Consider the following 21,532-nt stretch of genomic DNA (forward strand, 5'->3'; position numbering starts at 1 on the left):
GTGGAATATTACATTAGTTCTTTGAAGGAGATCTGAACCCTAACCCTAACCAGTGCAAACCCAAAGCTAGGGTTAGGGTTACGATTCCAGCAAAAGGTAGGTACTTTTTGATGGCATGTCTGTGTTTTAGGACAGAAATGATATTTAGGAAAAGCGTTATTTTAATGATATCTTCAAAAAACAAATTCTTCCATATATTGGTACTCTGCATTGCTCAAAAAGGAACTTTGACAAAATTGCCCTGAAGGCAAAAGTTTGAAAAAACTGTTATTACATCTCACTATCTTACCGTTGGCTTTGAACACACATGCATATTTACACAGAAATACCAAATTTAGGGGGGGTTTCGACTCTAACAACAGTTAATCCTGAAACTATGCTCATTGAGACCACCATCCAACACAACATTTCCGATAGTAGAATACTTGTTCCAACATAGAATTTTTCCTTTCTTGGTACGTTCTCCTTAGTATGGTGTGCTTGCTTAACCATTTTTGACAAATATTTTCTATCAGTGAAGTATATTTTGCACTCAAGTTAGTGGAATATTACATTAGTTCTTTGAAGGAGATCTGAACCCTAACCCTAACCAGTGCAAACCCAAAGCTAGGGTTAGGGTTAGGATTCCAGCAAAAGGTAGGTACTTTTTGATGGCATGTCTGTGTTTTAGGACAGAAATGATATTTAGGAAAAGCGTTATTTTAATGATATCTTCAAAAAACAAATGTCTTCCATATATTGGTACTCTGCATTGCTCAAAAAGGAACTTTGACAAAATTGCCCTGAAGGCAAAAGTTTGAAAAAACTGTTATTACATCTCACTATCTTACCGTTGGCTTTTAACACACATCCATATTTACACAGAAATACCAAATTTAGGGGGGGTTTCGACTCTAACCCCAGTTAAGCCTGAAACTATGCTCATTGAGACCACCATCCAACACAACATTTCCGATAGTAGAATACTTGTTCCAACATAGAATTTTAACCTTTCTTGGTACGTTCTCCTTAGTATGGTGTGCTTGCTTAACCATTTTTGACAAATATTTTCTATCAGTGAAGTATATTTTGCACTCAAGTGAGTGGAATATTACATTAGTTCTTTGAAGTAGATCTGAACCCTAACCCTAACCAGTGCAAACCCAAAGCTAGGGTTAGGGTTAGGATTCCAGCAAAAGGTAGGTACTTTTTGATGGCATGGCTGTGTTTTAGGACAGAAATGATATTTAGGAAAAGCGTTATTTTATTGATATCTTCAAAAAAAATGTCTTCCATATATTGCTACTCTGCATTGCTCAAAAAGGAAATTTGACAAAATTGCCCTGAAGGCAAAAGTTGAAAAAACTGTTATTACATCTCACTATCTTACCGTTGGCTTTGAACACACATGCATATTTACACAGAAATACCAAATTTAGGGGGGGTTTCGACTCTAACCCCAGTTAAGCCTGAAACTATGCTCATTGAGACCACCATCCAACACAACATTTCCGATAGTAGAATACTTGTTCCAACATAGAATTTTTCCTTTCTTGGTACGTTCTCCTTAGTATGGTGTGCTTGCTTAACCATTTTTGACAAATATTTTCTATCACTGAAGTATATTTTGCACTCAAGTGAGTGGAATATTACATTAGTTCTTTGAAGGAGATCTGAACCCTAACCCTAACCAGTGCAAACCCAAAGCTAGGGTTAGGGTTAGTATTCCAGCAAAAGGTAGGTACTTTTTGATGGCATGGCTGTGTTTTAGGACAGAAATGATATTTAGGAAAAGCGTTATTTTAATGATATCTTCAAAAAACAAATTCTTCCATATATTGGTACTCTGCATTGCTCAAAAAGGAACTTTGACAAAATTGCCCTGAAGGCAAAAGTTTGAAAAAACTGTTATTACATCTCACTATCTTACCGTTGGCTTTGAACACACATGCATATTTACACAGAAATACCAAATTTAGGGGGGGTTTCGACTCTAACCCCAGTTAAGCCTGAAACTATGCTCATTGAGACCACCATCCAACTCAACATTTCCGATAGTAGAATACTTGTTCCAACATAGAATTTTTCCTTTCTTGGTACGTTCTCCTTAGTATGGTGTGCTTGCTTAACCATTTTTGACAAATATTTTCTATCACTGAAGTATATTTTGCACTCAAGTGAGTGGAATATTACATTAGTTCTTTGAAGGAGATCTGAACCCTAACCCTAACCAGTGCAAACCCAAAGCTAGGGTTAGGGTTAGTATTCCAGCAAAAGGTAGGTACTTTTTGATGGCATGGCTGTGTTTTAGGACAGAAATGATATTTAGGAAAAGCGTTATTTTAATGATATCTTCAAAAAACAAATTCTTCCATATATTGGTACTCTGCATTGCTCAAAAAGGAACTTTGACAAAATTGCCCTGAAGGCAAAAGTTTGAAAAAACTGTTATTACATCTCACTATCTTACCGTTGGCTTTGAACACACATGCATATTTACACAGAAATACCAAATTTAGGGGGGGTTTCGACTCTAACCCCAGTTAAGCCTGAAACTATGCTCATTGAGACCACCATCCAACTCAACATTTCCGATAGTAGAATACTTGTTCCAACATAGAATTTTTCCTTTCTTGGTACGTTCTCCTTAGTATGGTGTGCTTGCTTAACCATTTTTGACAAATATTTTCTATCACTGAAGGATATTTTGCACTCAAGTAAGTGGAATATTACATTAGTTCTTTGAAGGAGATCTGAACCCTAACCCTAACCAGTGCAAACCCAAAGCTAGGGTTAGGGTTAGGATTCCAGCAAAAGGTAGGTACTTTTTGATGGCATGGCTGTGTTTTAGGACAGAAATGATATTTAGGAAAAGCGTTATTTTATTGATATCTTCAAAAAAAATGTCTTCCATATATTGCTACTCTGCATTGCTCAAAAAGGAACTTTGACAAAATTGCCCTGAAGGCAAAAGTTTGAAAAAACTGTTATTACATCTCACTATCTTACCGTTGGCTTTGAACACACATGCATATTTACACAGAAATACCAAATTTAGGGGGGGTTTCGACTCTAACCCCAGTTAAGCCTGAAACTATGCTCATTGAGACCACCATCCAACTCAACATTTCCGATAGTAGAATACTTGTTCCAACATAGAATTTTTCCTTTCTTGGTACGTTCTCCTTAGTATGGTGTGCTTGCTTAACCATTTTTGACAAATATTTTCTATCACTGAAGGATATTTTGCACTCAAGTAAGTGGAATATTACATTAGTTCTTTGAAGGAGATCTGAACCCTAACCCTAACCAGTGCAAACCCAAAGCTAGGGTTAGGGTTAGGATTCCAGCAAAAGGTAGGTACTTTTTGATGGCATGGCTGTGTTTTAGGACAGAAATGATATTTAGGAAAAGCGTTATTTTATTGATATCTTCAAAAAAAATGTCTTCCATATATTGCTACTCTGCATTGCTCAAAAAGGAAATTTGACAAAATTGCCCTGAAGGCAAAAGTTTGAAAAAACTGTTATTACATCTCACTATCTTACCGTTGGCTTTGAACACACATGCATATTTACACAGAAATACCAAATTTAGGGGGGGTTTCGACTCTAACCCCAGTTAAGCCTGAAACTATGCTCATTGAGACCACCATCCAACACAACATTTCCGATAGTAGAATACTTGTTCCAACATAGAATTTTTCCTTTCTTGGTACGTTCTCCTTAGTATGGTGTGCTTCCTTAACCATTTTTGACAAATATTTTCTATCAGTGAAGTATATTTTGCACTCAAGTGAGTGGAATATTACATTAGTTCTTTGAAGTAGATCTGAACCCTAACCCTAACCAGTGCAAACCCAAAGCTAGGGTTAGGGTTAGGATTCCAGCAAAAGGTAGGTACTTTTTGATGACATGGCTGTGTTTTAGGACAGAAATGATATTTAGGAAAAGCGTTATTTTATTGATATCTTCAAAAAAAATGTCTTCCATATATTGCTACTCTGCATTGCTCAAAAAGGAAATTTGACAAAATTGCCCTGAAGGCAAAAGTTGAAAAAACTGTTATTACATCTCACTATCTTACCGTTGGCTTTGAACACACATGCATATTTACACAGAAATACCAAATTTAGGGGGGGTTTCGACTCTAACCCCAGTTAAGCCTGAAACTATGCTCATTGAGACCACCATCCAACACAACATTTCCGATAGTAGAATACTTGTTCCAACATAGAATTTTTCCTTTCTTGGTACGTTCTCCTTAGTATGGTGTGCTTGCTTAACCATTTTTGACAAATATTTTCTATCACTGAAGTATATTTTGCACTCAAGTGAGTGGAATATTACATTAGTTCTTTGAAGGAGATCTGAACCCTAACCCTAACCAGTGCAAACCCAAAGCTAGGGTTAGGGTTAGGATTCCAGCAAAAGGTAGGTACTTTTTGATGGCATGGCTGTGTTTTAGGACAGAAATGATATTTAGGAAAAGCGTTATTTTATTGATATCTTCAAAAAAAATGTCTTCCATATATTGCTACTCTGCATTGCTCAAAAAGGAAATTTGACAAAATTGCCCTGAAGGCAAAAGTTTGAAAAAACTGTTATTACATCTCACTATCTTACCGTTGGCTTTGAACACACATGCATATTTACACAGAAATACCAAATTTAGGGGGGGTTTCGACTCTAACCCCAGTTAAGCCTGAAACTATGCTCATTGAGACCACCATCCAACACAACATTTCCGATAGTAGAATACTTGTTCCAACATAGAATTTTTCCTTTCTTGGTACGTTCTCCTTAGTATGGTGTGCTTGCTTAACCATTTTTGACAAATATTTTCTATCAGTGAAGTATATTTTGCACTCAAGTTAGTGGAATATTACATTAGTTCTTTGAAGGAGATCTGAACCCTAACCCTAACCAGTGCAAACCCAAAGCTAGGGTTAGGGTTACGATTCCAGCAAAAGGTAGGTACTTTTTGATGGCATGTCTGTGTTTTAGGACAGAAATGATATTTAGGAAAAGCGTTATTTTAATGATATCTTCAAAAAACAAATTCTTCCATATATTGGTACTCTGCATTGCTCAAAAAGGAACTTTGACAAAATTGCCCTGAAGGCAAAAGTTTGAAAAAACTGTTATTACATCTCACTATCTTACCGTTGGCTTTGAACACACATGCATATTTACACAGAAATACCAAATTTAGGGGGGGTTTCGACTCTAACAACAGTTAATCCTGAAACTATGCTCATTGAGACCACCATCCAACACAACATTTCCGATAGTAGAATACTTGTTCCAACATAGAATTTTTCCTTTCTTGGTACGTTCTCCTTAGTATGGTGTGCTTGCTTAACCATTTTTGACAAATATTTTCTATCAGTGAAGTATATTTTGCACTCAAGTTAGTGGAATATTACATTAGTTCTTTGAAGGAGATCTGAACCCTAACCCTAACCAGTGCAAACCCAAAGCTAGGGTTAGGGTTAGGATTCCAGCAAAAGGTAGGTACTTTTTGATGGCATGTCTGTGTTTTAGGACAGAAATGATATTTAGGAAAAGCGTTATTTTAATGATATCTTCAAAAAACAAATGTCTTCCATATATTGGTACTCTGCATTGCTCAAAAAGGAACTTTGACAAAATTGCCCTGAAGGCAAAAGTTTGAAAAAACTGTTATTACATCTCACTATCTTACCGTTGGCTTTTAACACACATCCATATTTACACAGAAATACCAAATTTAGGGGGGGTTTCGACTCTAACCCCAGTTAAGCCTGAAACTATGCTCATTGAGACCACCATCCAACACAACATTTCCGATAGTAGAATACTTGTTCCAACATAGAATTTTAACCTTTCTTGGTACGTTCTCCTTAGTATGGTGTGCTTGCTTAACCATTTTTGACAAATATTTTCTATCAGTGAAGTATATTTTGCACTCAAGTGAGTGGAATATTACATTAGTTCTTTGAAGTAGATCTGAACCCTAACCCTAACCAGTGCAAACCCAAAGCTAGGGTTAGGGTTAGGATTCCAGCAAAAGGTAGGTACTTTTTGATGGCATGGCTGTGTTTTAGGACAGAAATGATATTTAGGAAAAGCGTTATTTTATTGATATCTTCAAAAAAAATGTCTTCCATATATTGCTACTCTGCATTGCTCAAAAAGGAAATTTGACAAAATTGCCCTGAAGGCAAAAGTTGAAAAAACTGTTATTACATCTCACTATCTTACCGTTGGCTTTGAACACACATGCATATTTACACAGAAATACCAAATTTAGGGGGGGTTTCGACTCTAACCCCAGTTAAGCCTGAAACTATGCTCATTGAGACCACCATCCAACACAACATTTCCGATAGTAGAATACTTGTTCCAACATAGAATTTTTCCTTTCTTGGTACGTTCTCCTTAGTATGGTGTGCTTGCTTAACCATTTTTGACAAATATTTTCTATCACTGAAGTATATTTTGCACTCAAGTGAGTGGAATATTACATTAGTTCTTTGAAGGAGATCTGAACCCTAACCCTAACCAGTGCAAACCCAAAGCTAGGGTTAGGGTTAGGATTCCAGCAAAAGGTAGGTACTTTTTGATGGCATGGCTGTGTTTTAGGACAGAAATGATATTTAGGAAAAGCGTTATTTTAATGATATCTTCAAAAAACAAATTCTTCCATATATTGGTACTCTGCATTGCTCAAAAAGGAACTTTGACAAAATTGCCCTGAAGGCAAAAGTTTGAAAAAACTGTTATTACATCTCACTATCTTACCGTTGGCTTTGAACACACATGCATATTTACACAGAAATACCAAATTTAGGGGGGGTTTCGACTCTAACCCCAGTTAAGCCTGAAACTATGCTCATTGAGACCACCATCCAACTCAACATTTCCGATAGTAGAATACTTGTTCCAACATAGAATTTTTCCTTTCTTGGTACGTTCTCCTTAGTATGGTGTGCTTGCTTAACCATTTTTGACAAATATTTTCTATCAGTGAAGTATATTTTGCACTCAAGTGAGTGGAATATTACATTAGTTCTTTGAAGGAGATCTGAACCCTAACCCTAACCAGTGCAAACCCAAAGCTAGGGTTAGGGTTAGGATTCCAGCAAAAGGTAGGTACTTTTTGATGGCATGGCTGTGTTTTAGGACAGAAATGATATTTAGGAAAAGCGTTATTTTATTGATATCTTCAAAAAAAATGTCTTCCATATATTGCTACTCTGCATTGCTCAAAAAGGAAATTTGACAAAATTGCCCTGAAGGCAAAAGTTTGAAAAAACTGTTATTACATCTCACTATCTTACCGTTGGCTTTGAACACACATGCATATTTACACAGAAATACCAAATTTAGGGGGGGTTTCGACTCTAACCCCAGTTAATCCTGAAACTATGCTCATTGAGACCACCATCCAACACAACATTTCCGATAGTAGAATACTTGTTCCAACATAGAATTTTTCCTTTCTTGGTACGTTCTCCTTAGTATGGTGTGCTTGCTTAACCATTTTTGACAAATATTTTCTATCAGTGAAGTATATTTTGCACTCAAGTTAGTGGAATATTACATTAGTTCTTTGAAGGAGATCTGAACCCTAACCCTAACCAGTGCAAACCCAAAGCTAGGGTTAGGGTTACGATTCCAGCAAAAGGTAGGTACTTTTTGATGGCATGTCTGTGTTTTAGGACAGAAATGATATTTAGGAAAAGCGTTATTTTAATGATATCTTCAAAAAACAAATTCTTCCATATATTGGTACTCTGCATTGCTCAAAAAGGAACTTTGACAAAATTGCCCTGAAGGCAAAAGTTTGAAAAAACTGTTATTACATCTCACTATCTTACCGTTGGCTTTGAACACACATGCATATTTACACAGAAATACCAAATTTAGGGGGGGTTTCGACTCTAACCCCAGTTAAGCCTGAAACTATGCTCATTGAGACCACCATCCAACACAACATTTCCAATAGTAGAATACTTGTTCCAACATAGAATTTTTTCTTTCTTGGTACGTTCTCCTTAGTATGGTGTGCTTGCTTAACCATTTTTGACAAATATTTTCTATCAGTGAAGTATATTTTGCACTCAAGTGAGTGGAATATTACATTAGATCTTTGAAGGAGATCTGAACCCTAACCCTAACCAGTGCAAACCCAAAGCTAGGGTTAGGGTTAGGATTCCAGCAAAAGGTAGGTACTTTTTGATGGCATTTCTGTGTTTTAGGACAGAAATTATATTTAGGAAAAGTGTTATTTTAATGATATCTTCAAAAAACAAATTCTTCCATATATTGGTACTCTGCATTGCTCAAAAAGGAACTTTGACAAAATTGCCCTGAAGGCAAAAGTTTGAAAAAACTGTTATTACATCTCACTATCTTACCGTTGGCTTTGAACACACATGCATATTTACACAGAAAACCAAATTTAGGGGGGGTTTCGACTCTAACCCCAGTTAAGCCTGAAACTATGCTCATTCAGACCACCATCCAACACAACATTTCCGATAGTAGAATACTTGTTCCAACATAGAATTTTTCCTTTCTTGGTACGTTCTCCTTAGTTTGGTGTGCTTGCTTAACCATTTTTGACAAATATTTTCTATCAGTGAAGTATATTTTGCACTCAAGTGAGTGGAATATTCCATTAGTTCTTTGAAGGAGATCTGAACCCTAACCCTAACCAGTGCAAACCCAAAGCTAGGGTTAGGGTTAGGATTCCAGCAAAAGGTAGGTACTTTTTGATGGCATGGCTGTGTTTTAGGACAGAAATGATATTTAGGAAAAGCGTTATTTTAATGATATCTTCAAAAAACAAATTTTGCCATATATTGGTACTCTGCATTGCTCAAAAAGGAACTTTGACAAAATTGCCCTGAAGGCAAAAGTTTGAAAAAACTGTTATTACATCTCACTATCTTACCGTTGGCTTTGAACACACATGCATATTTACACAGAAATACCAAATTTAGGGGGGGTTTCGACTCTAACCCCAGTTAAGCCTGAAACTATGCTCATTGAGACCACCATCCAACTCAACATTTCCGATAGTAGAATACTTGTTCCAACATAGAATTTTTCCTTTCTTGGTACGTTCTCCTTAGTATGGTGTGCTTGCTTAACCATTTTTGACAAATATTTTCTATCAGTGAAGTATATTTTGCACTCAAGTGAGTGGAATATTACATTAGTTCTTTGAAGGAGATCTGAACCCTAACCCTAACCAGTGCAAACCCAAAGCTAGGGTTAGGGTTAGGATTCCAGCAAAAGGTAGGTACTTTTTGATGGCATGGCTGTGTTTTAGGACAGAAATGATATTTAGGAAAAGCGTTATTTTATTGATATCTTCAAAAAAAATGTCTTCCATATATTGCTACTCTGCATTGCTCAAAAAGGAAATTTGACAAAATTGCCCTGAAGGCAAAAGTTTGAAAAAACTGTTATTACATCTCACTATCTTACCGTTGGCTTTGAACACACATGCATATTTACACAGAAATACCAAATTTAGGGGGGGTTTCGACTCTAACAACAGTTAATCCTGAAACTATGCTCATTGAGACCACCATCCAACACAACATTTCCGATAGTAGAATACTTGTTCCAACATAGAATTTTTCCTTTCTTGGTACGTTCTCCTTAGTATGGTGTGCTTGCTTAACCATTTTTGACAAATATTTTCTATCAGTGAAGTATATTTTGCACTCAAGTTAGTGGAATATTACATTAGTTCTTTGAAGGAGATCTGAACCCTAACCCTAACCAGTGCAAACCCAAAGCTAGGGTTAGGGTTAGGATTCCAGCAAAAGGTAGGTACTTTTTGATGGCATGTCTGTGTTTTAGGACAGAAATGATATTTAGGAAAAGCGTTATTTTAATGATATCTTCAAAAAACAAATGTCTTCCATATATTGGTACTCTGCATTGCTCAAAAAGGAACTTTGACAAAATTGCCCTGAAGGCAAAAGTTTGAAAAAACTGTTATTACATCTCACTATCTTACCGTTGGCTTTGAACACACATGCATATTTACACAGAAATACCAAATTTAGGGGGGGTTTCGACTCTAACCCCAGTTAAGCCTGAAACTATGCTCATTGAGACCACCATCCTACACAACATTTCCGATAGTAGAATACTTGTTCCAACATAGAATTTTTCCTTTCTTGGTACGTTCTCCTTAGTATGGTGTGCTTGCTTAACCATTTTTGACAAATATTTTCTATCACTGAAGGATATTTTGCACTCAAGTAAGTGGAATATTACATTAGTTCTTTGAAGGAGATCTGAACCCTAACCCTAACCAGTGCAAACCCAAAGCTAGGGTTAGGGTTAGGATTCCAGCAAAAGGTAGGTACTTTTTGATGGCATGGCTGTGTTTTAGGACAGAAATGATATTTAGGAAAAGCGTTATTTTATTGATATCTTCAAAAAAAATGTCTTCCATATATTGCTACTCTGCATTGCTCAAAAAGGAAATTTGACAAAATTGCCCTGAAGGCAAAAGTTTGAAAAAACTGTTATTACATCTCACTATCTTACCGTTGGCTTTGAACACACATGCATATTTACACAGAAATACCAAATTTAGGGGGGGTTTCGACTCTAACCCCAGCTACGCCTGAAACTATGCTGATTGAGACCACCATCCAACACAACGTTTCCGATAGTAGAATACTTGTTCCAACATAGAATTTTTCCTTTCTTGGTACGTTCTCCTTAGTATGGTGTGCTTGCTTAACCATTTTTGACAAATATTTTCTATCAGTGAAGTATATTTTGCACTCAAGTGAGTGGAATATTCCATTAGTTCTTTGAAGGAGATCTGAACCCTAACCCTAACCAGTGCAAACCCAAAGCTAGGTTTAGGGTTAGGATTCCAGCAAAAGGTAGGTACTTTTTGATGGCATAGCTGTGTTTTAGGACAGAAATGATATTTAGGAAAAGCGTTATTTTAATGATATCTTCAAAAAAAATGTCTTCCATATATTGCTACTCTGCATTGCTCAAAAAGGAAATTTGACAAAATTGCCCTGAAGGCAAAAGTTTGAAAAAACTGTTATTACATCTCACTATCTTACCGTTGGCTTTGAACACACATGCATATTTACACAGAAATACCAAATTTAGGGGGGGTTTCGACTCTAACCCCAGTTAAGCCTGAAACTATGCTCATTGAGACCACCATCCTACACAACATTTCCGATAGTAGAATACTTGTTCCAACATAGAATTTTTCCTTTCTTGGTACGTTCTCCTTAGTATGGTGTGCTTGCTTAACCATTTTTGACAAATATTTTCTATCAGTGAAGTATATTTTGCACTCAAGTGAGTGGAATATTCCATTAGTTCTTTGAAGGAGATCTGAACCCTAACCCTAACCCTAGCTTTGGGTTTGCACTGGTTAGGGTTAGGGTTCCAGCAAAAGGTAGGTACTTTTTGATAGCATGGCTGTGTTTTAGGACAGAAATGATATTTAGGAAAAGCGTTATTTTAATGATATCTTCAAAAAACAAATTCTTCCATATATTGGTACTCTGCATTGCTCAAAAAGGAACTTTGACAAAATTGCCCTGAAGGCAAAAGTTTGAAAAAACTGTTATTACATCTCACTATCTTACCGTTGGCTTTTAACACACATCCATATTTACACAGAAATACCAAATTTAGGGGGGGTTTCGACTCTAACCCCAGTTAAGCCTGAAACTATGCTCATTGAGACCACCATCCAACACAACATTTCCGATAGTAGAATACTTGTTCCAACATAGAATTTTTCCTTTCTTGGTACGTTCTCCTTAGTATGGTGTGCTTGCTTAACCATTTTTGACAAATATTTTCTATCAGTGAAGTATATTTTGCACTCAAGTGAGTGGAATATTCCATTAGTTCTTTGAAGGAGATCTGAACCCTAACCCTAACCAGTGCAAACCCAAAGCTAGGGTTAGGGTTAGGATTCCAGCAAAAGGTAGGTACTTTTTGATGGCATGTCTGTGTTTTAGGACAGAAATGATATTTAGGAAAAGCGTTATTTTAATGATATCTTCAAAAAACAAATTCTTCCATATATTGGTACTCTGCATTGCTCAAAAAGGAACTTTGACAAAATTGCCCTGAAGGCAAAAGTTTGAAAAAACTGTTATTACATCTCACTATCTTACTGCTGGCTTTGAACACACATGCATATTTACACAGAAATACCAAATTTAGGGGGGGTTTCGACTCTAACCCCAGTTAAGCCTGAAACTATGCTCATTGAGACCACCATCCAACACAACATTTCCGATAGTAGAATACTTGTTCCAACATAGAATTTTTCCTTTCTTGGTACGTTCTCCTTAGTATGGTGTGCTTGCTTAACCATTTTTGACAAATATTTTCTATCAGTGAAGTATATTTTGCACTCAAGTGAGTGGAATATTACATTAGTTCTTTGAAGGAGATCTGAACCCTAACCAGTGCAAACCCAAAGCTAGGGTTAGGGTTAGGATTCCAGCAAAAGGTAGGTACTTTTTGATGGCATGTCTGTGTTTTAGGACAGAAATGATATTTAGGAAAAGCGTTATTTTAATGATATCTTCAAAAAACAAATTCTTCCATATATTGGTACTCTGCATTGCTCAAAAAGGAACTTTGACAAAATTGCCCTGAAGGCAAAAGTTTGAAAAAACTGTTATTACATCTCACTATCTTACCGTTGGCTTTGAACACACATGCATATTTACACAGAAATACCAAATTTAGGGGGGGTTTCGACTCTAACCCCAGTTAAGCCTGAAACTATGCTCATTGAGACCACCATCCAACACAACATTTCCGATAGTAGAATACTTGTTCCAACATAGAATTTTTCCTTTCTTGGTACGTTCTCCTTAGTATGGTGTGCTTGCTTAACCATTTTTGACAAATATTTTCTATCAGTGAAGTATATTTTGCACTCAAGTGAGTGGAATATTACATTAGTTCTTTGAAGGAGATCTGAACCCTAACCCTAACCAGTGCAAACCCAAAGCTAGGGTTAGGGTTAGGATTCCAGCAAAAGGTAGGTACTTTTTGATGGCATGGCTGTGTTTTAGGACAGAAATGATATTTAGGAAAAGCGTTATTTTATTGATATCTTCAAAAAAAATGTCTTCCATATATTGCTACTCTGCATTGCTCAAAAAGGAAATTTGACAAAATTGCCCTGAAGGCAAAAGTTTGAAAAAACTGTTATTACATCTCACTATCTTACCGTTGGCTTTGAACACACATGCATATTTACACAGAAATACCAAATTTAGGGGGGGTTTCGACTCTAACCCCAGTTAAGCCTGAAACTATGCTCATTGAGACCACCATCCAACACAACATTTCTGATAGTAGAATACTTGTTCCAACATAGAATTTTTCCTTTCTTGGTACGTTCTCCTTAGTATGGTGTGCTTGCTTAACCATTTTTGACAAATATTTTCTATCACTGAAGTATATTTTGCACTCAAGTGAGTGGAATATTACATTAGTTCTTTGAAGGAGATCTGAACCCTAACCCTAACCAGTGCAAACCCAAAGCTTGGGTTAGGGTTAGTATTCCAGCAAAAGGTAGGTACTTTTTGATGGCATGGCTGTGTTTTAGGACAGAAATGATATTTAGGAAAAGCGTTATTTTAATGATATCTTCAAAAAACAAATTCTTCCATATATTGGTACTCTGCATTGCTCAAAAAGGAACTTTGACAAAATTGCCCTGAAGGCAAAAGTTTGAAAAAACTTTTATTACATCTCACTATCTTACCGTTGGCTTTGAACACACATGCATATTTACACAGAAATACCAAATTTAGGGGGGGTTTCGACTCTAACCCCAGTTAAGCCTGAAACTATGCTCATTGAGACCACCATCCAACTCAACATTTCCGATAGTAGAATACTTGTTCCAACATAGAATTTTTCCTTTCTTGGTACGTTCTCCTTAGTATGGTGTGCTTGCTTAACCATTTTTGACAAATATTTTCTATCACTGAAGGATATTTTGCACTCAAGTAAGTGGAATATTACATTAGTTCTTTGAAGGAGATCTGAACCCTAACCCTAACCAGTGCAAACCCAAAGCTAGGGTTAGGGTTAGGATTCCAGCAAAAGGTAGGTACTTTTTGATGGCATGGCTGTGTTTTAGGACAGAAATGATATTTAGGAAAAGCGTTATTTTATTGATATCTTCAAAAAAAATGTCTTCCATATATTGCTACTCTGCATTGCTCAAAAAGGAAATTTGACAAAATTGCCCTGAAGGCAAAAGTTTGAAAAAACTGTTATTACATCTCACTATCTTACCGTTGGCTTTGAACACACATGCATATTTACACAGAAATACCAAATTTAGGGGGGGTTTCGACTCTAACCCCAGTTAAGCCTGAAACTATGCTCATTGAGACCACCATCCAACACAACATTTCCGATAGTAGAATACTTGTTCCAACATAGAATTTTTCCTTTCTTGGTACGTTCTCCTTAGTATGGTGTGCTTGCTTAACCATTTTTGACAAATATTTTCTATCAGTGAAGTATATTTTGCACTCAAGTGAGTGGAATATTACATTAGTTCTTTGAAGGAGATCTGAACCCTAACCAGTGCAAACCCAAAGCTAGGGTTAGGGTTAGGATTCCAGCAAAAGGTAGGTACTTTTTGATGGCATGTCTGTGTTTTAGGACAGAAATGATATTTAGGAAAAGCGTTATTTTAATGATATCTTCAAAAAACAAATTCTTCCATATATTGGTACTCTGCATTGCTCAAAAAGGAACTTTGACAAAATTGCCCTGAAGGCAAAAGTTTGAAAAAACTGTTATTACATCTCACTATCTTACCGTTGGCTTTGAACACACATGCATATTTACACAGAAATACCAAATTTAGGGGGGGTTTCGACTCTAACCCCAGTTAAGCCTGAAACTATGCTCATTGAGACCACCATCCAACACAACATTTCCGATAGTAGAATACTTGTTCCAACATAGAATTTTTCCTTTCTTGGTACGTTCTCCTTAGTATGGTGTGCTTGCTTAACCATTTTTGACAAATATTTTCTATCACTGAAGTATATTTTGCACTCAAGTGAGTGGAATATTACATTAGTTCTTTGAAGGAGATCTGAACCCTAACCCTAACCAGTGCAAACCCAAAGCTAGGGTTAGGGTTAGGATTCCAGCAAAAGGTAGGTACTTTTTGATGGCATGGCTGTGTTTTAGGACAGAAATGATATTTAGGAAAAGCGTTATTTTATTGATATCTTCAAAAAAAATGTCTTCCATATATTGCTACTCTGCATTGCTCAAAAAGGAAATTTGACAAAATTGCCCTGAAGGCAAAAGTTTGAAAAAACTGTTATTACATCTCACTATCTTACCGTTGGCTTTGAACACACATGCATATTTACACAGAAATACCAAATTTAGGGGGGGTTTCGACTCTAACCCCAGTTAAGCCTGAAACTATGCTCATTGAGACCACCATCCAACACAACATTTCTGATAGTAGAATACTTGTTCCAACATAGAATTTTTCCTTTCTTGGTACGTTCTCCTTAGTATGGTGTGCTTGCTTAACCATTTTTGACAAATATTTTCTATCACTGAAGTATATTTTGCACTCAAGTGAGTGGAATATTACATTAGTTCTTTGAAGGAGATCTGAACCCTAACCCTAACCAGTGCAAACCCAAAGCTTGGGTTAGGGTTAGTATTCCAGCAAAAGGTAGGTACTTTTTGATGGCATGGCTGTGTTTTAGGACAGAAATGATATTTAGGAAAAGCGTTATTTTAATGATATCTTCAAAAAACAAATTCTTCCATATATTGCTACTCTGCATTGCTCAAAAAGGAAATTTGACAAAATTGCCCTGAAGGCAAAAGTTTGAAAAAACTGTTATTACATCTCACTATCTTACCGTTGGCTTTGAACACACATGCATATTTACACAGAAATACCAAATTTAGGGGGGGTTTCGACTCTAACCCCAGTTAAGCCTGAAACTATGCTCATTGAGACCACCATCCAACACAACATTTCCGATAGTAGAATACTTGTTCCAACATAGAATTTTTCCTTTCTTGGTACGTTCTCCTTAGTATGGTGTGCTTGCTTAACCATTTTTGACAAATATTTTCTATCAGTGAAGTATATTTTGCAATCAAGTGAGTGGAATATTACATTAGTTCTTTGAAGGAGATCTGAACCCTAATCCTAACCAGTGCAAACCCAAAGCTAGGGTTAGGGTTAGGATTCCAGCAAAAGGTAGGTACTTTTTGATGGCATGTCTGTGTTTTAGGACAGAAATGATATTTAGGAAAAGCGTTATTTTAATGATATCTTCAAAAAACAAATTCTTCCATATATTGGTACTCTGCATTGCTCAAAAAGGAACTTTGACAAAATTGCCCTGAAGGCAAAAGTTTGAAAAAACTGTTATTACATCTCACTATCTTACCGTTGGCTTTGAACACACATGCATATTTACACAGAAATACCAAATTTAGGGGGGGTTTCGACTCTAACCCCAGTTAAGCCTGAAACTATGCTCATTGAGACCACCATCCAACACAACATTTCCGATAGTAGAATACTTGTTTCAACATAGAATTTTTCCTTTCTTGGTACGTTCTCCTTAGTATGGTGTGCTTGCTTAACCATTTTTGACAAATATTTTCTATCACTGAAGTATATTTTGCACTCAAGTGAGTGGAATATTACATTAGTTCTTTGAAGGAGATCTGAACCCTAAACCTAACCAGTGCAAACCCAAAGCTAGGGTTAGGGTTAGGATTCCAGCAAAAGGTAGGTACTTTTTGATGGCATGGCTGTGTTTTAGGACAGAAATGATATTTAGGAAAAGCGTTATTTTATTGATATCTTCAAAAAAAATGTCTTCCATATATTGCTACTCTGCATTGCTCAAAAAGGAAATTTGACAAAATTGCCCTGAAGGCAAAAGTTTGAAAAAACTGTTATTACATCTCACTATCTTACCGTTGGCTTTGAACACACATGCATATTTACACAGAAATACCAAATTTAGGGGGGGTTTCGACTCTAACCCCAGTTAAGCCTGAAACTATGCTCATTGAGACCACCATCCAACACAACATTTCCGATAGTAGAATACTTGTTCCAACATAGAATTTTTCCTTTCTTGGTACGTTCTCCTTAGTATGGTGTGCTTGCTTAACCATTTTTGACAAATATTTTCTATCAGTGAAGTATATTTTGCACTCAAGTGAGTGGAATATTACATTAGTTCTTTGAAGGAGATCTGAACCCTAACCCTAACCAGTGCAAACCCAAAGCTAGGGTTAGGGTTAGGATTCCAGCAAAAGGTAGGTACTTTTTGATGGCATGGCTGTGTTTTAGGACAGAAATGATATTTAGGAAAAGCGTTATTTTATTGATATCTTCAAAAAAAATGTCTTCCATATATTGCTACTCTGCATTGCTCAAAAAGGAAATTTGACAAAATTGCCCTGAAGGCAAAAGTTTGAAAAAACTGTTATTACATCTCACTATCTTACCGTTGGCTTTGAACACACATGCATATTTACACAGAAATACCAAATTTAGGGGGGGTTTCGACTCTAACCCCAGTTAAGCCTGAAACTATGCTCATTGAGACCACCATCCAACACAACATTTCTGATAGTAGAATACTTGTTCCAACATAGAATTTTTCCTTTCTTGGTACGTTCTCCTTAGTATGGTGTGCTTGCTTAACCATTTTTGACAAATATTTTCTATCAGTGAAGTATATTTTGCACTCAAGTGAGTGGAATATTCCATTAGTTCTTTGAAGGAGATCTGAACCCTAACCCTAACCCTAGCTTTGGGTTTGCACTGGTTAGGGTTAGGGTTCCAGCAAAAGGTAGGTACTTTTTGATAGCATGGCTGTGTTTTAGGACAGAAATGATATTTAGGAAAAGCGTTATTTTAATGATATCTTCAAAAAACAAATTCTTCCATATATTGGTACTCTGCATTGCTCAAAAAGGAACTTTGACAAAATTGCCCTGAAGGCAAAAGTTTGAAAAAACTGTTATTACATCTCACTATCTTACCGTTGGCTTTTAACACACATCCATATTTACACAGAAATACCAAATTTAGGGGGGGTTTCGACTCTAACCCCAGTTAAGCCTGAAACTATGCTCATTGAGACCACCATCCAACACAACATTTCCGATAGTAGAATACTTGTTCCAACATAGAATTTTTCCTTTCTTGGTACGTTCTCCTTAGTATGGTGTGCTTGCTTAACCATTTTTGACAAATATTTTCTATCAGTGAAGTATATTTTGCACTCAAGTGAGTGGAATATTCCATTAGTTCTTTGAAGGAGATCTGAACCCTAACCCTAACCAGTGCAAACCCAAAGCTAGGGTTAGGGTTAGGATTCCAGCAAAAGGTAGGTACTTTTTGATGGCATGTCTGTGTTTTAGGACAGAAATGATATTTAGGAAAAGCGTTATTTTAATGATATCTTCAAAAAACAAATTCTTCCATATATTGGTACTCTGCATTGCTCAAAAAGGAACTTTGACAAAATTGCCCTGAAGGCAAAAGTTTGAAAAAACTGTTATTACATCTCACTATCTTACCGTTGGCTTTGAACACACATGCATATTTACACAGAAATACCAAATTTAGGGGGGGTTTCGACTCTAACCCCAGTTAAGCCTGAAACTATGCTCATTGAGACCACCATCCAACACAACATTTCCGATAGTAGAATACTTGTTCCAACATAGAATTTTTCCTTTCTTGGTACGTTCTCCTTAGTATGGTGTGCTTGCTTAACCATTTTTGACAAATATTTTCTATCAGTGAAGTATATTTTGCACTCAAGTGAGTGGAATATTACATTAGTTCTTTGAAGGAGATCTGAACCCTAACCCTAACCAGTGCAAACCCAAAGCTAGGGTTAGGGTTAGGATTCCAGCAAAAGGTAGGTACTTTTTGATGGCATGGCTGTGTTTTAGGACAGAAATGATATTTAGGAAAAGCGTTATTTTATTGATATCTTCAAAAAAAATGTCTTCCATATATTGCTACTCTGCATTGCTCAAAAAGGAAATTTGACAAAATTGCCCTGAAGGCAAAAGTTTGAAAAAACTGTTATTACATCTCACTATCTTACCGTTGGCTTTGAACACACATGCATATTTACACAGAAATACCAAATTTAGGGGGGGTTTCGACTCTAACCCCAGTTAAGCCTGAAACTATGCTCATTGAGACCACCATCCAACACAACATTTCCGATAGTAGAATACTTGTTCCAACATAGAATTTTTCCTTTCTTGGTACGTTCTCCTTAGTATGGTGTGCTTGCTTAACCATTTTTGACAAATATTTTCTATCAGTGAAGTATATTTTGCACTCAAGTGAGTGGAATATTCCATTAGTTCTTTGAAGGAGATCTGAACCCTAACCCTAACCAGTGCAAACCCAAAGTTAGGGTTAGGGTTAGGATTCCAGCAAAAGGTAGGTACTTTTTGATGGCATGTCTGTGTTTTAGGACAGAAATGATATTTAGGAAAAGCGTTATTTTAATGATATCTTCAAAAAACAAATTCTTCCATATATTGGTACTCTGCATTGCTCAAAAAGGAACTTTGACAAAATTGCCCTGAAGGCAAAAGTTTGAAAAAACTGTTATTACATCTCACTATCTTACTGCTGGCTTTGAACACACATGCATATTTACACAGAAATACCAAATTTAGGGGGGGTTTCGACTCTAACCCCAGTTAAGCCTGAAACTATGCTCATTGAGACCACCATCCAACACAACATTTCCGATAGTAGAATACTTGTTCCAACATAGAATTTTTCCTTTCTTGGTACGTTCTCCTTAGTATGGTGTGCTTGCTTAACCATTTTTGACAAATATTTTCTATCAGAGAAGTATATTTTGCACTCAAGTGAGTGGAATATTACATTAGTTCTTTGAAGGAGATCTGAACCCTAACCCTAACCAGTGCAAACCCAAAGCTAGGGTTAGGGTTAGGATTCCAGCAAAAGGTAGGTACTTTTTGATGGCATGGCTGTGTTTTAGGACAGAAATGATATTTAGGAAAAGCGTTATTTTATTGATATCTTCAAAAAAAATGTCTTCCATATATTGCTACTCTGCATTGCTCAAAAAGGAAATTTGACAAAATTGCCCTGAAGGCAAAAGTTTGAAAAAACTGTTATTACATCTCACTATCTTACCGTTGGCTTTGAACACACATGCATATTTACACAGAAATACCAAATTTAGGGGGGGTTTCGACTCTAACCCCAGTTAAGCCTGAAACTATGCTCATTGAGACCACCATCCAACACAACATTTCTGATAGTAGAATACTTGTTCCAACATAGAATTTTTCCTTTCTTGGTACGTTCTCCTTAGTATGGTGTGCTTGCTTAACCATTTTTGACAAATATTTTCTATCAGTGAAGTATATTTTGCACTCAAGTGAGTGGAATATTCCATTAGTTCTTTGAAGGAGATCTGAACCCTAACCCTAACCCTAGCTTTGGGTTTGCACTGGTTAGGGTTAGGGTTCCAGCAAAAGGTAGGTACTTTTTGATAGCATGGCTGTGTTTTAGGACAGAAATGATATTTAGGAAAAGCGTTATTTTAATGATATCTTCAAAAAACAAATTCTTCCATATATTGGTACTCTGCATTGCTCAAAAAGGAACTTTGACAAAATTGCCCTGAAGGCAAAAGTTTGAAAAAACTGTTATTACATCTCACTATCTTACCGTTGGCTTTTAACACACATCCATATTTACACAGAAATACCAAATTTAGGGGGGGTTTCGACTCTAACCCCAGTTAAGCCTGAAACTATGCTCATTGAGACCACCATCCAACACAACATTTCCGATAGTAGAATACTTGTTCCAACATAGAATTTTTCCTTTCTTGGTACGTTCTCCTTAGTATGGTGTGCTTGCTTAACCATTTTTGACAAATATTTTCTATCAGTGAAGTATATTTTGCACTCAAGTGAGTGGAATATTCCATTAGTTCTTTGAAGGAGATCTGAACCCTAACCCTAACCAGTGCAAACCCAAAGCTAGGGTTAGGGTTAGGATTCCAGCAAAAGGTAGGTACTTTTTGATGGCATGTCTGTGTTTTAGGACAGAAATGATATTTAGGAAAAGCGTTATTTTAATGATATCTTCAAAAAACAAATTCTTCCATATATTGGTACTCTGCATTGCTCAAAAAGGAACTTTGACAAAATTGCCCTGAAGGCAAAAGTTTGAAAAAACTGTTATTACATCTCACTATCTTACTGCTGGCTTTGAACACACATGCATATTTACACAGAAATACCAAATTTAGGGGGGGTTTCGACTCTAACCCCAGTTAAGCCTGAAACTATGCTCATTGAGACCACCATCCAACACAACATTTCCGATAGTAGAATACTTGTTCCAACATAGAATTTTTCCTTTCTTGGTACGTTCTCCTTAGTATGGTGTGCTTGCTTAACCATTTTTGACA

Source organism: Atractosteus spatula, chromosome 14, assembly GCF_055471065.1.
Source record: "Atractosteus spatula isolate fAtrSpa1 chromosome 14, fAtrSpa1.hap1, whole genome shotgun sequence".
Classification (NCBI taxonomy): Eukaryota; Metazoa; Chordata; class Actinopteri; order Semionotiformes; family Lepisosteidae; genus Atractosteus; species Atractosteus spatula.